Below are 12,583 nucleotides of genomic sequence, written 5' to 3' on the forward strand. Positions count from 1 at the left end.
ATTTTAGGGTGGGCTGGATTCAATCCGTTAAAAGATTAGTATTAACTGTAACATTTCAGATTTTTGTTATTTTAGATTTTTCTAAAACCCTTGAAAATTTTTAATATAATTAATTTATGTTGTTATGTACTGACGATTAACACCCGAAGGCGTTATTGATGTAGAGCAGGTCGCGTACAGTTACATGGCCAAGATGGATCAGAAAAGGCCCGGTCGACGACAGAAGTGATCCGGACCATCGAACCTTAAATCGGGCGTATCTTGCAATCCGGAATGAGTTATCTGACGTAAAATATATGATTTTGGGGTAGAACGAGCTACTGAAGCCAACCAACCCGCTATGCCGGGTTGCGCAGCCCGGAATTGCGAAAAACCCCTGGATCGATGGTCGTTTCCCCGTTTTAATTTCGCTTTTACTATAAATAGTAAGTTTTAGTTTGATTATAACTCTTCATCCGTCGGGCTTTAGGAGTTGCGCCCAACGTGAAAAGAGCTTAGAATAATTAGGAGAACGGTTTGGTGAAGCCAAATAGGACACTTACTATTTTTGGCCGAAAACCTTGCGCACTAGTAGACATCACGACCGTCTATAAATAGTAAGTTTACTATTTATAGTAAGTCGCGGATTCTAGGAGTTTGAGTTGTAGTTTGATTCTGATTTCTTTCCCATTGCTTGGTACCCCTATTTAAAGGGTTGTGAACTCGTTTTTATTCATCAATTAATCAATTTCGAATTTATTAGAATTTATTTCTATTTTCTGCTTTTCTTTCCTCGTGGATTCGAGAAGTCTCTGTGAGGAGTCCAGAGAAGCTCCGTGGATTCGGAGTAGTTATCCTCATCACGTTCATCCCTGCGTCAGTTATACTATCTAAGTCAGGGCGGATTGATTTTAATCTTTTAAGATGTCTCAAACCAGGCTCATTTAGTAATTTGGGTTGAACTTTTGAACCTAGACCTTGATCCATGGGTCCCAAATCCACTTATCATCGGGTCCACTCCAAAATTCCATCGGGTTGACCCAAATCATTTTGCACCCACAGTTTCCTACACCGCCTAGGTGGGGCCCACATTTACCAATCTCTCTGTTGAGTCCCAACATAGATATCCTCAATAGACAATCCTAACCTTTTGATTTCTCACTTAAATTAAACTGTTAAAAATAAAAATTAAAAATACAACGGTCCACATTCAACTAAAAAGAGCCCATCTGTGAGATTATTGACCACGGTTCATCATAGTGGAGACTTAAGAAACAAACAGTCTGGATTACCAAACCATGGGCCCCACTTGCAAAGATGCGGGCCTGGGATATCGTATAATTAAAAAGATAAAAGGGAATATTTTTCATTTTATCAAAAGCTAGGGATATGGTATAATTCATATATATTCCTTTATAAAAAGCTTAGGTGATGATTTCTTAATACATGTGATATCCACGCCTTACATACATTAATCTCCTTTATTTAATCTTCTACATATATAACATATACAAACAATACATAGAATCCTACAGATGAGTATAATTCCATTATCATTGCACTCAGATTTTATACTAATATCTAAGAGCTGATCACATACAGCCAGTTGTATGCTAACTTAACATGCAACCCATCTTTCCCATTGATGTGTCTTTTTTTAAAACATCTGATCCGCGCAAGTAGCGGGGCCCGCTGTAAAAATCACATGTTAAAAATTTTGAGCTCATCCACTCAGCAAGTGGTCCACACGGTTGAAATCATGGTCTGGAGCAGAAAACAAGGGTGGCCTAACTAATGAGTGGATGGGGATAATTTCCTGCATAGGTGATATTCATGGTGGGGCCCACCATTTACATGGCCCAGATTTCCTTCACAGGTGTCTCTTTGGGGGGAATGGTGGGACTGCTGGATGTCGATGATCAGTTCACATAAACCATACCCTATTCTTCTTTCGATTTTATAAATGATTGCTGAAAGTTGGAGGAGATCATGGTGATAGTTCACCTTCATTTTCAAAATGGTAGATCCGTGCACCATACACGTGGCATACATGGATCACATCCGGACCATCCAAATCATGAGCCCATTGTGGATGGATCATAGGCGCACAAAATCATGCTGATCAAATTTTCCTAACTATCCAATTGGCGTATAAAAAAATGGACGGTGAAATATAAGGTTGTTAGCCATCCAAAATCAGATAGTTAAGATCATCCAATTACTGCGATTTTTGTGCCATGCTCCATCTGCAATAAATCGATGGTCTGGATTTCCCTGCCTGTATGTCATGCGTGAGTTGGATGTGTCACCACCATTTTAAGAATGGTGAAGAACTAACACCCAGCTTACAATCTATCAAAGACATATAAATTACTTAATTAAATGCTAATACATTGTTTAATATGTATTCTTCATTTTTCTTTTGCAGCAGTTCTACAATGGAGGATTGTCTTTCCGGCACACATGCCAAAATTCCTTTTTCCGGAACAGACGGCCACATGTGGGTCAGATTACGGCGGGCCAACGATGAAAGTAACATTAAAGGCTGAAAAGAGATTAAGATAATAAGGGTGCAATGTGGCTCAATGATTAGAAGTGTCTTTATTGGTTGATGCTAAGTATGTTATCACTAAACAAATGTAAAGCTGATTTTCACTTTGTTTTAATGCTCTTCTCAATAATTTTAAGCCTTATAATGCAAAATCACTTACACTTTCTACTTTTTAATATTTATGTCAAAATGATTTTGAAATTTAGAAGTATGGGTGAAGGGAATTTATTTGATACTCTGAGGGAGTAGGCACTCGCACATAAACTAACCCAAATTAGACCATACCAATTATGGGCATGTTGTGTCAATTCAATCAAATCTGAGGCCATATGTGTGATTGAGGGTCTGTATTAATATTTTGTGGGTGTATAATACACGGTCATACCAAAGTCTACTCGACTCAATGTTTGATTAAATCATTGATGCCCTTGCATTGAGCTAGATTAGTTAGAGATTGAATGCAGGATTCAACTATCGTCTCAATTACCATTGTGATAAGTGATTGTTTGATTTGTGAAAGAGTAGGGGTTAGCCTTCTGAATGGATTATTTTGTATTTGTGTGAATGAACTTCTTTCAAGGTGCTTTGCTATTTTAGTTCAACAATAACAATAGAGAAAGAAGATATGAGACAAAAGTATTCTTCTATTAATAATATTTACAATAGTGGCACTCATGATCAGCTTGAAGGATGATGATCCGTTTATTGTCCAATCGCATATTGAGCTTCATAGCATGACAATTATGATGTGCAGGATATAAATATGTTCATTACTCAATTAAAAACTAGGCCCCATGGCTAGACAACTAATGAAGGGCAAATCTTCGACAATCTATTCATTGATTGGTTGGAACCGAGCTCTATGATGAGATGGTTGGTATGATGATAGACTATTCATTGTCTTGATGATCAGGACCAAGCATATGACAAAACAGTCGTAATTTGATTATCCATTCATCATCTAGTGTAAACCAAACTTCATAGCAAAATAACCAGCGAAATCACCGAATACATAGAAGGAAAGCTCCAAAGCATTCTATTTGAAACTGGATGGATAAATAAGGCTAGGTTTGATTGTGTTTGGCATGAGGTATCAAGCTCTTCTTCGAGTGTTTCTTTTATTAAGGCGGCAAAAACCCTTATTGGGTTTCTTTACTTATCCTCGATCCTTCAAGTATCGAAGATGCTTTCTGAATAAGAAAGTCTTTAGATAGATCCGAAATTGTTGACTTCTCGAACCTTCTTTTCACAGTTAATCCCTTTTAATGGGAGATGTTCATAGCCAACTAATCGAATGAAGACTGACAACATTGAGATAACTCTGATGAAGACAATTAAACCAAGATCAAGGGTTCATCTAGGAAATTGAAGCCGATCTTGAACCTGAAATTAATCATAGCCGCTCATATGTTGGCCCACCTCCTCCACTTCTAATCTAGGTATTGGGTAATCCAGATGGTCTGGAATGCTGGTAGGATTTGACACTTGATATTGATCTGTTATCAGATCAAATCGGATCTAGTTCTCCTATTCTCTTTATCCTAATTGAACCATGACTATAGGGTCAGGTCATCAGGTTTTCCAATTCTTTTAATTTCAATTAATGTACGGAATTGGGACCCGATCTAGCTAGTGCTTCTGTCTCTCCTAATTTGGGACCAACCCATAGCTATATCCGCTCAAAAGTCAATCCAATCTTTAGATAATCAAAACCTTCTCGAATACTACAAATTTTTTGAACATCTATATAACGATCACTCATTTTGGAAGGATGATAAGATAAGGCATCGCTGAGTGTATCATAGCCAAATACATTATTAGATATATTCTTTCAGTAGGTCTTTTATAAATGTGCTAAGTATGTTACCTCATTAATTAACACGTTTAATCGTGACCACGTAGAATCCGTCAATTCGTCCCCCTAAAAGCATGCGTATGGGTTTGCACCTCCGCATTAATAATATAATGCACCGAAGGAAGATCAAAGGATAGTCCCGAATGTGATTACGATTTCTAATGGCTCTAACCTCTTGATGTTGACACGTGGCGGCCTTTTCATTGGTCCACATCAGGGCGTCGAAAATGGGTGCAAACAAGGCCCATCAAAGAGAGGCCATCAACGCAAAAATCAATGAATCTACCGAACCTAGACTTTGATTAATGGGCATTTGTTCATTGAATTTGGAATGTTTGCTATTTTACATCCAACCGTCCATTAAATGTCCACCAGTCGTCCAGTTATAAAATCGGATCGGTGTAACTAATCGTTTATGACTTATCAACCATGGTTTGGATGGATTATTTGGAGTTACTTGTGTGGCTTTTCTAAGTGTAGGAAAGTTATTTGATATTAGAAATTGTATACATGGCATAAACTAATTAACTTAAATTAAACCATACTAATTATGGGGCCAACTATGGATGGGCCATCAACTCAAAATCCGATTGATTGAGCTGTCCTAGACTCGGATTAATGGGCATTTATGCATCGTTGATTCAACCGTCCATTAAATGTCCACCAGTCATTTAGTTATAAAATTGGATCAGTGTGACTTGATGTTTATGACCAATCTAAACGGGAGCCTATGCTTCGGATGGTTTATCTAGAATTATATTTGTATGCCATGTTTACAATTTCTTAATGCTGGTGTATCAACCATCACACTCTACTAGAGTATGGAAGTTTCCCTTGAGTGGAAGTATTGTAATTTCATATTTATTGTATGAAACAGCCAAATATCTTTCTTTGGTTGTTTATAAGAATAGAAATACATTGCTATAGTTTATACTTGCAAAAGAGAATTCTTTTATGGTATGAATGGGAGAAATGATAAAGTGGATTTTTTTCATTCTTTTTTCATTTCGTAGATTTGCGATTCATGTGCAAGGTGACTGTATGAACAAAATGGCGTGGGACCTTGAAAGAAAAAAACTAAGGGCACAAGCATCATTCTCTCCACCAATCCACTAGATTCTGATTCTTGGCAACACAGTAGCCTAATCCATCAACCTAGGCTTAGATGCAACCTAGGCTTTTTAAGAAATCCATTTAAAAAGATCATGCTCTCTCTCTCTCTCTCTCTCTCTCTCTCTCTCTCTCTCTCTCTCTCTCTCATGCATGCATAAAGTTACATTTGTTAGTTGATGTAGGTTACAAAACAAGGTTCCTTTTGACTCTATTGAAGGTTAATGCTTGTGAATGTACATTGCCCTGCTCAAAGTTTACACGGCACCAAACAAATAAAAAGGCTTATAAAGAAAAAGGTAATGATTTTTATGCTCTTTTGCTTTCCAAACCATGATTTCAAAACGACCCAAAACCCTATTTCCCTCTACCTTATTCTTAAACCCTAGCTCTTACTTAAGAGTCTTTTCTATTCTCTGTTTTCAAGTCTTATGATTCCAATACGATCAAAGGTAGAAATCCAAACCTAAATTCTTAGTATCACATAGACATAGGAGTGAGAATGGGCCCGCTAGTAGTCGTGGCAATGGCAGATCTGACCTAATTCAAGCATAGATTTTAAACTGATCAGGCTAGGCTCATTCAAAATATTGATTTTCCATAGCCCATACCATATCCATTACCAGCCCTGTCAAGCCTTGATCGGCCTTGGCCTAGTCCCTTAAGCCCATGGCTCTGGCCCTCTTCAAGCTGGAAAGGCCCTAGCTAGCTCAACAGACCTTGTCAGGTAAGGAAATTATTAAATGATTGTGTATTTAAAATAGGCCAACCTAAGACATTGTGAAATGTAATACTCCATCCATAAGTAGCAGTATCAAATAAACTGCTTAGGTCATTGAAAATATTGATTTTTCTTAGCCCAGGCCATGTCCATTACCAGCTCTGCCAAGCCTTGGTTGGCCTTGGCCTGACCCTAGTCCCTTAAGCCCTGGCTCTAGCCCTTTTTAAGGTTAAAATGGCCCTAGCTGAATAGATAGTCGGGTAAGGAAACTTTTTAAATGATCGTGAATTTAAAATAGTCCAATCTAAGATTTTATTTTATTTTTTGGAGAATAATACTTTATCTATAAGGAACAATATCATATAAGCAACTAAGGTATTTGAAAGTACATGAACATTTTTTTATATAATGATGGCCCATTTGATAATTGGACTTGGCCAACGCGGACCATGACAAACCTTTCATTGTCAACCTAAGCTCAGCTCGAACACCAAGCTTAGATTTCAAACCTAGGCCCAACCCTCACAGCAAGTTTTAGGGGCCATGCCCTATATATAAATCAGATTGCCCTACCCAGATGACGCGGATCACCCCAACCATTGCCATATTTCCATCTCTAAATTTCAAACTTCTTCATTTATCACTGCAATGGAACTGGAGCAAAGGTATTTAATTAACAAAATATATGAAGCTGAGATATCTGGTACACACATTATTCCATATCAAAATCCATAAGCATTTCAAAATGGGTATTTGAAAATTCAAAATTTTTCAAAGGCCATTTTGAAATGCATCTTAAGTGTGCAATGATTCTTCCCACACACTCAACCCACGTTGTAAGAATGGAAATAGGTAATCTACTCATGTACTAATATTCATTGAATGCGTCGCTACTCTCCAATCACATTCATTGAATTCCAACCACCAAATCCGGTTATGTGGGCCCAGTTTTCTACCCTGCCCATGTCCTTCATTTGGTTTCTTAAATACCATGTAATGTAGGGTCATGAAATTATTAAAACAGGCAAAAACAATACTAACTTTTGTGTATCTCCAAAAACGGTCCTTCCTTATTGTAGCCTCTTGATAGGTAGGAGAGAGAGAGGGTCGTTTTGTCGAGATGTTGAGAGTTCATGTCCACATTCTTAGAATACACTTCAATGTGCTTGTTTTTATAAGGAAAACGTGGACGGAAGGAATCATTTTTATCACGTTCTCAGTTTATTTATGGGCCATTGAGCCTTTTACAAAAATTAAATTAAATTAAATAAAAAAGACCAACTTCACTGTAGAAAAAAGAAATAATTGCGTACGTCACATGAAGCAATAGCTTTGTATGACAATGAAATATTCATACACTAGCCCCGTCCTCCACCAACCGAGCTTGAGTACTTTCTTCGTGAGATCCAAGCCATTCATCCGGCACGGCCCAACATGAATGTGCCCTAGCCCAAAATTCGGGTGGGCCACATGTAGAAGAACTGTGAGTGGTTAAGGAAAATATGACCGAAGGTATGTTGGGGATTTGTGGTACGGAATCACATGGATTTAGATATAGGATAGCAATCGAATGGCACCAAGTAATCACAAGAGAACATAAAAATTGAATGTGGAAAGCCCTTTCGGAAAAAAACCATGGCACAAAGCGACAGAATTTCACTATGAAAGCATAAATTACGAAAAGAAAGGACTTACCCGATTCGAACAATCTCGAATCTCACCCTTACTACACACTTTAGAAACCCTAAAACCCTTTTAGGAACCCTTGGAACCCCTTTAAAAAGCCTTAAAATACCCTATAATAGACCAAGTGACTCCTATTTATAGTTTAGGTAACTCCGCTTACGCACCTCTTTGAAACCGTCTCAAATTTACGTAGTCCGCTCAAAATCCATGTAGAATCTGCGTAACCCTCAACTAGTCAAGCCAAAGCTTCGACTAGTCGAAGAGCACCCTCTACCGGTCGAACCTGACCCTCAATTGGTCAAGCAGCCCGAACACTTAAAAGAAAAAACACGCTGGACTTTGAGTCGAGCAAGCCTCGACTGGTCGAGCAACCCCTTACACTGGTCGAGCAGCGTGGTGAATACAAAATTTAAGAAATCCTTTTACAACAAGGTACATATCCAATATATATGTTGGCCCATCAGATGGGTGGACAAGATTAAACTTTGATCAATTAAATAATATTCATGGTGGGCCTCACATGATGAACAATCCTGATCTCTCACACGTGGTTCGTGCTGGCACATTTGTTGTAAAGAAAATCATGAATATATCACTCGTGCAATCGGGACCATTGGTGTCCCTCTTTCATACATTTGGTGTTGTTGAAGAAAACCCTAGAAGTTGGGGTTGCCATATAAAGAATGCATTTCCTGAAGAGATTGGATTTGGATGGAGGCACCATGACCACCCTTTTGCATGTGACCACAACACTACAGTTTTTATACAAGACAATGATAGGCGTTTTTAGATTTGAAATTGGCTTTTGGATGAATATTTAAGACGCATGCTTTAATATTAAAATACATTTATAACGGCCTTTTTCGTCGTTAGGGAATTTATTCCCTAGTGTTTGCATTTCCTGCCAAAACCAGGAAAGCTTTAACGAAAAAAAAAAAAATTTTCTTTTTCTATATGAAAAATAGTTAAAGTCTGTTAAATGGGGACTAGGAAAATTTGGAATTTGCCAAAGAACCATGTCATCCATGATGCATGAATCAGCCTGCCGGTCCAGATCAACCAATATGGAAATTTTCATAATTCATATAGAACATTGTCAAGTGTCCCACTTTGGATTTGCCCACCTCTCTAAAAGATCGGCTGAGATGATTCAAACCATTCAATCAATAGCTAGGAAAATGAGTGGTACATGTTCATATCGTATCAGAGAAGGTGCAATCATTGATATAGAACACCGCCTGTGATTACCTATGCCTTGCAAAAGTCATTTTGATCAAGACCAACCAACCAGTTGTTGTGGAAATGGACAGCCCATATTGATTATACTAGAAAAGGTTCGATGATTGATCTACACCAACCATCTAGGGCCTACCTTTGAATGTCCATTCTCCCCAAAAATACCATCATCTTATGATCGAACTGCGCAATCATAAAAAGGGGAATGGAAGGTTCATATTAGAAAGGTCTGATTATTTATCTGGGCCATCCATTTTGTGGGACCCATCTTTGACTGCTCATCCCACCAAAAAGTCACTTTGCTTGTATATAAAATAATAATTATAATAATAAATTAAAGAAAAATCCTAATTGTTAAACATTATGTGGAACACACCTTTGATTGCCCATCCCTCCCAACAGTCACTAGGACTTTACTTTGGTGTTCCTAATCGCCCCATCAATGGATGGGAAATAAAAGGTCCGTATTTATCATATGGAGGTTTGATTAATTGATCTGACCGTCCATCATTGCGGATCGACCTTTGATAGATAGCCCATCCCTCCCAAAAGGTAACTTTGAATATGCCATCCTAACCATGGACAATTAGAAAATAAGCAATCCATGTTATTATGCTAGAAAAGGTCTAATTATTATACATCATGTATGGCCCACCTGCAACTACCCATCACCCCGAGAATCCTTATGATCCAATAATCCTGACCGTCTGACTAACAAATAGTCAATGGAAGGTCTTTATTATATTAGAAAAGCTTTGATCATTAGCTCATGACATCCATCATGTGGACCCTACCTCTGATTGCCCATCTCCTAAAAACTCATCATCTTAACCATCCAACTAACAAATAGGAAACGGACGATCCATAACACCAAATTATTATAGGATGGCTCGTAAAAAGAAACCTAATTTCTACAACCGCTTGATCGATAACTACATCGCATTGCATCCTGAGTGAGCTTTGCTCCGTCTACAAAGGGTGTATAAGACATACCATCTCCACACCACTACAGGGGCGCGGCTTCCGTGGGTCCCCGGATCCATCGAGGTGGGTGGATTCCTGACTGTGGAGCCCACCGTGATGCATGTTACTTAAATCCACGCCGTCCATCCGTTTCGAAAGCTCATTTTAGGTTATGATCAAAAAAAAAACAAAGGAATTCCAAATCTCAGGAGGCCCTGATTGACTATTAAAAAACTTGTTGTGGATCACAGAATTTTTGGATCAATCTAATATTTATGTGGTCCCTTCATCCAGTTCTTTGCGACCCTATCAACAGGTTGGATGGCAAAAAAGCATTCCGGTGGCCGCCAAGAGGTTTTTAATGGTGGGTATTCAATCACCACTGTTTCCTATGGTGTGGTCCACCTAAGATTTGGATCTGCTCTTTTTTGTGTCATGTAGTAAAATGAGCTGTCAAAACGGACAGCCGGGATGTAATGTACATACATCGAGGTGGACCCCACAGTGAGGGATCCACCGAAGCCGCGCCCCCACTAGAGGTGCCAGCGTGGCATATGGATGTGAGATCCAAGCTGTCCTTCAGGTCGGCCCCACCAATCCAATCAGATCATCTAGCGGATCACAACTTACCAAAGAGAGAGGTCTCAAGTCTAACCGGTTGGACCACGACTTACGGTCCACCCACCAAATGACTTCCAACCTTCACGTGTGTACAACATCCAGTCCATCCAATAAGGTGCGCCTATCATGAGAATCACCTCTTGCAAAAATCAGCCACATCCAGTCATTGAGTTGATTTTATTTTTTTTTATTTTTTTTATTTTTTTGTGTTCTCCTTATTTATAAACGGCTAAACATTGTTTTCTATGGTGGCCCACCTGATGATGAGATGGGACCTTTTTAACTTGGTGATATTCACGATGGGGCAGCCCATTGGAAGGGTTGGATGTCGAATGCACTTTGGCAGGTTGGATTGGATTTTATCAGCTGGATGGACTGTAATCTGTGGTCGAACCGGTTGGACTTTGAGACATCCCAAAGAAAGATTACTGCCTTTTTATCGCATTGCGGCCCACGTGAGTGGAAAGGAACAATATTAGGCACGGGATATATATATGGTGGGACCCAAGTGATGAACCGCTCGGATCTTACGCCCGTAAGCTATATTGGGACATGACGTGTGCTCGTACGTGAAAAGCCCTGTGCACGCATGTGTGCCCAGCCAACCGCCCTTACTGTTAACTGATTCCGTTGCTGTAGATGAACTGGGGTGGCAATGGGCTGGGTAGGTCAGCCCAAGGCCTGTTCATGTAACCAAGTCAGAACGCCTTGTCTTTTATTTTATCATTCTTCAAAAATAGGCCCACAACCTGCCATTAACAGCCATACCGTGAATTCAACAACCTAAATAAAACAGTTGAACCAGGGCCTAATCCTCACTGTTTATTTGATGAGGGCCAAATTAACCCACCCATGGGCCCAAAAAAATAAGGTCAAAGCGGCACATAATAGACAGCACAGAAGTTGGAAGATTAATGGGCCAGCACAGCTCATTCCATCCCAAATTCTCCCCAACCGGGGAGTTGTATAACCACTGATCAATGGTTAAGAAGCCGCCGTATGGCAACAGTCCACATTCAACAGAAATAAATAAATAAAAACTCATATTAATTAAAAGAGTAATTTTGCTTTAGAGATTTTGGTCAGATTTAAAAATAATGTTAATAAAAGCTACTTATATAAACTGTGATCTCTAATACATAATTACTGTTAACTAAAATGAGCTAAAACCATTTTTATATGGCAGCCAAACAAGGCTTTAGCCTTTCTAATGTCATTTTGTTGGGATTTTTGCCCCCAAAACGGACAAACGATGTCCGTTATTGACTTTTAGATGGTGTGATTTTAGATGGACTTTTTTTCGCAAGTGTGCAAAAGGAGACGGAAGAAGTGAATTGGTTTGAGTGGAAGGCTCTAAAAGAGCAAAGGGGAAGGCCCACCAAAGAAAAACCACTAAATAATATTATTGCCAGAATTTCAAAATATAGGCAGATTTTAGAACTTCGTGTTTTTATAGCAGCATTATCGTGGAAAATAATAAAAACCTTAAAGATATTTTTTTTCACACACACCTTAAACAATTTGTTATATAAAATTACATTTATTGTAAATATATTTATCGTGGAATATATTTTTTTTCACACACACACACCTCTATCCCCTTTTCTACTCCTCATCATCGGCGAGGCTTTTCCTTCGATGCTCCACAAAGGCCAAGCTGAAGGAATCCTTAGGGGTGTCCAAGTGAAAGGGATGCAATCTCCAATCTCGCATGTGCAGTTCACGGATGACATACTTATTTTCTTTGAAGCAAGCATAAAAATGGTGACAAATTTGTGAACTGTAATTAGATGCTTTGAAGCGGACGCGGGCCTAAAGGTGAATATGCACAAGTCCAAAATTTATGGGGTGAATTTGGATA

The sequence above is a fragment of the Magnolia sinica genome, chromosome 2 (genome assembly GCF_029962835.1).
Source record: "Magnolia sinica isolate HGM2019 chromosome 2, MsV1, whole genome shotgun sequence".
Lineage (NCBI taxonomy): Eukaryota > Viridiplantae > Streptophyta > Magnoliopsida > Magnoliales > Magnoliaceae > Magnolia > Magnolia sinica.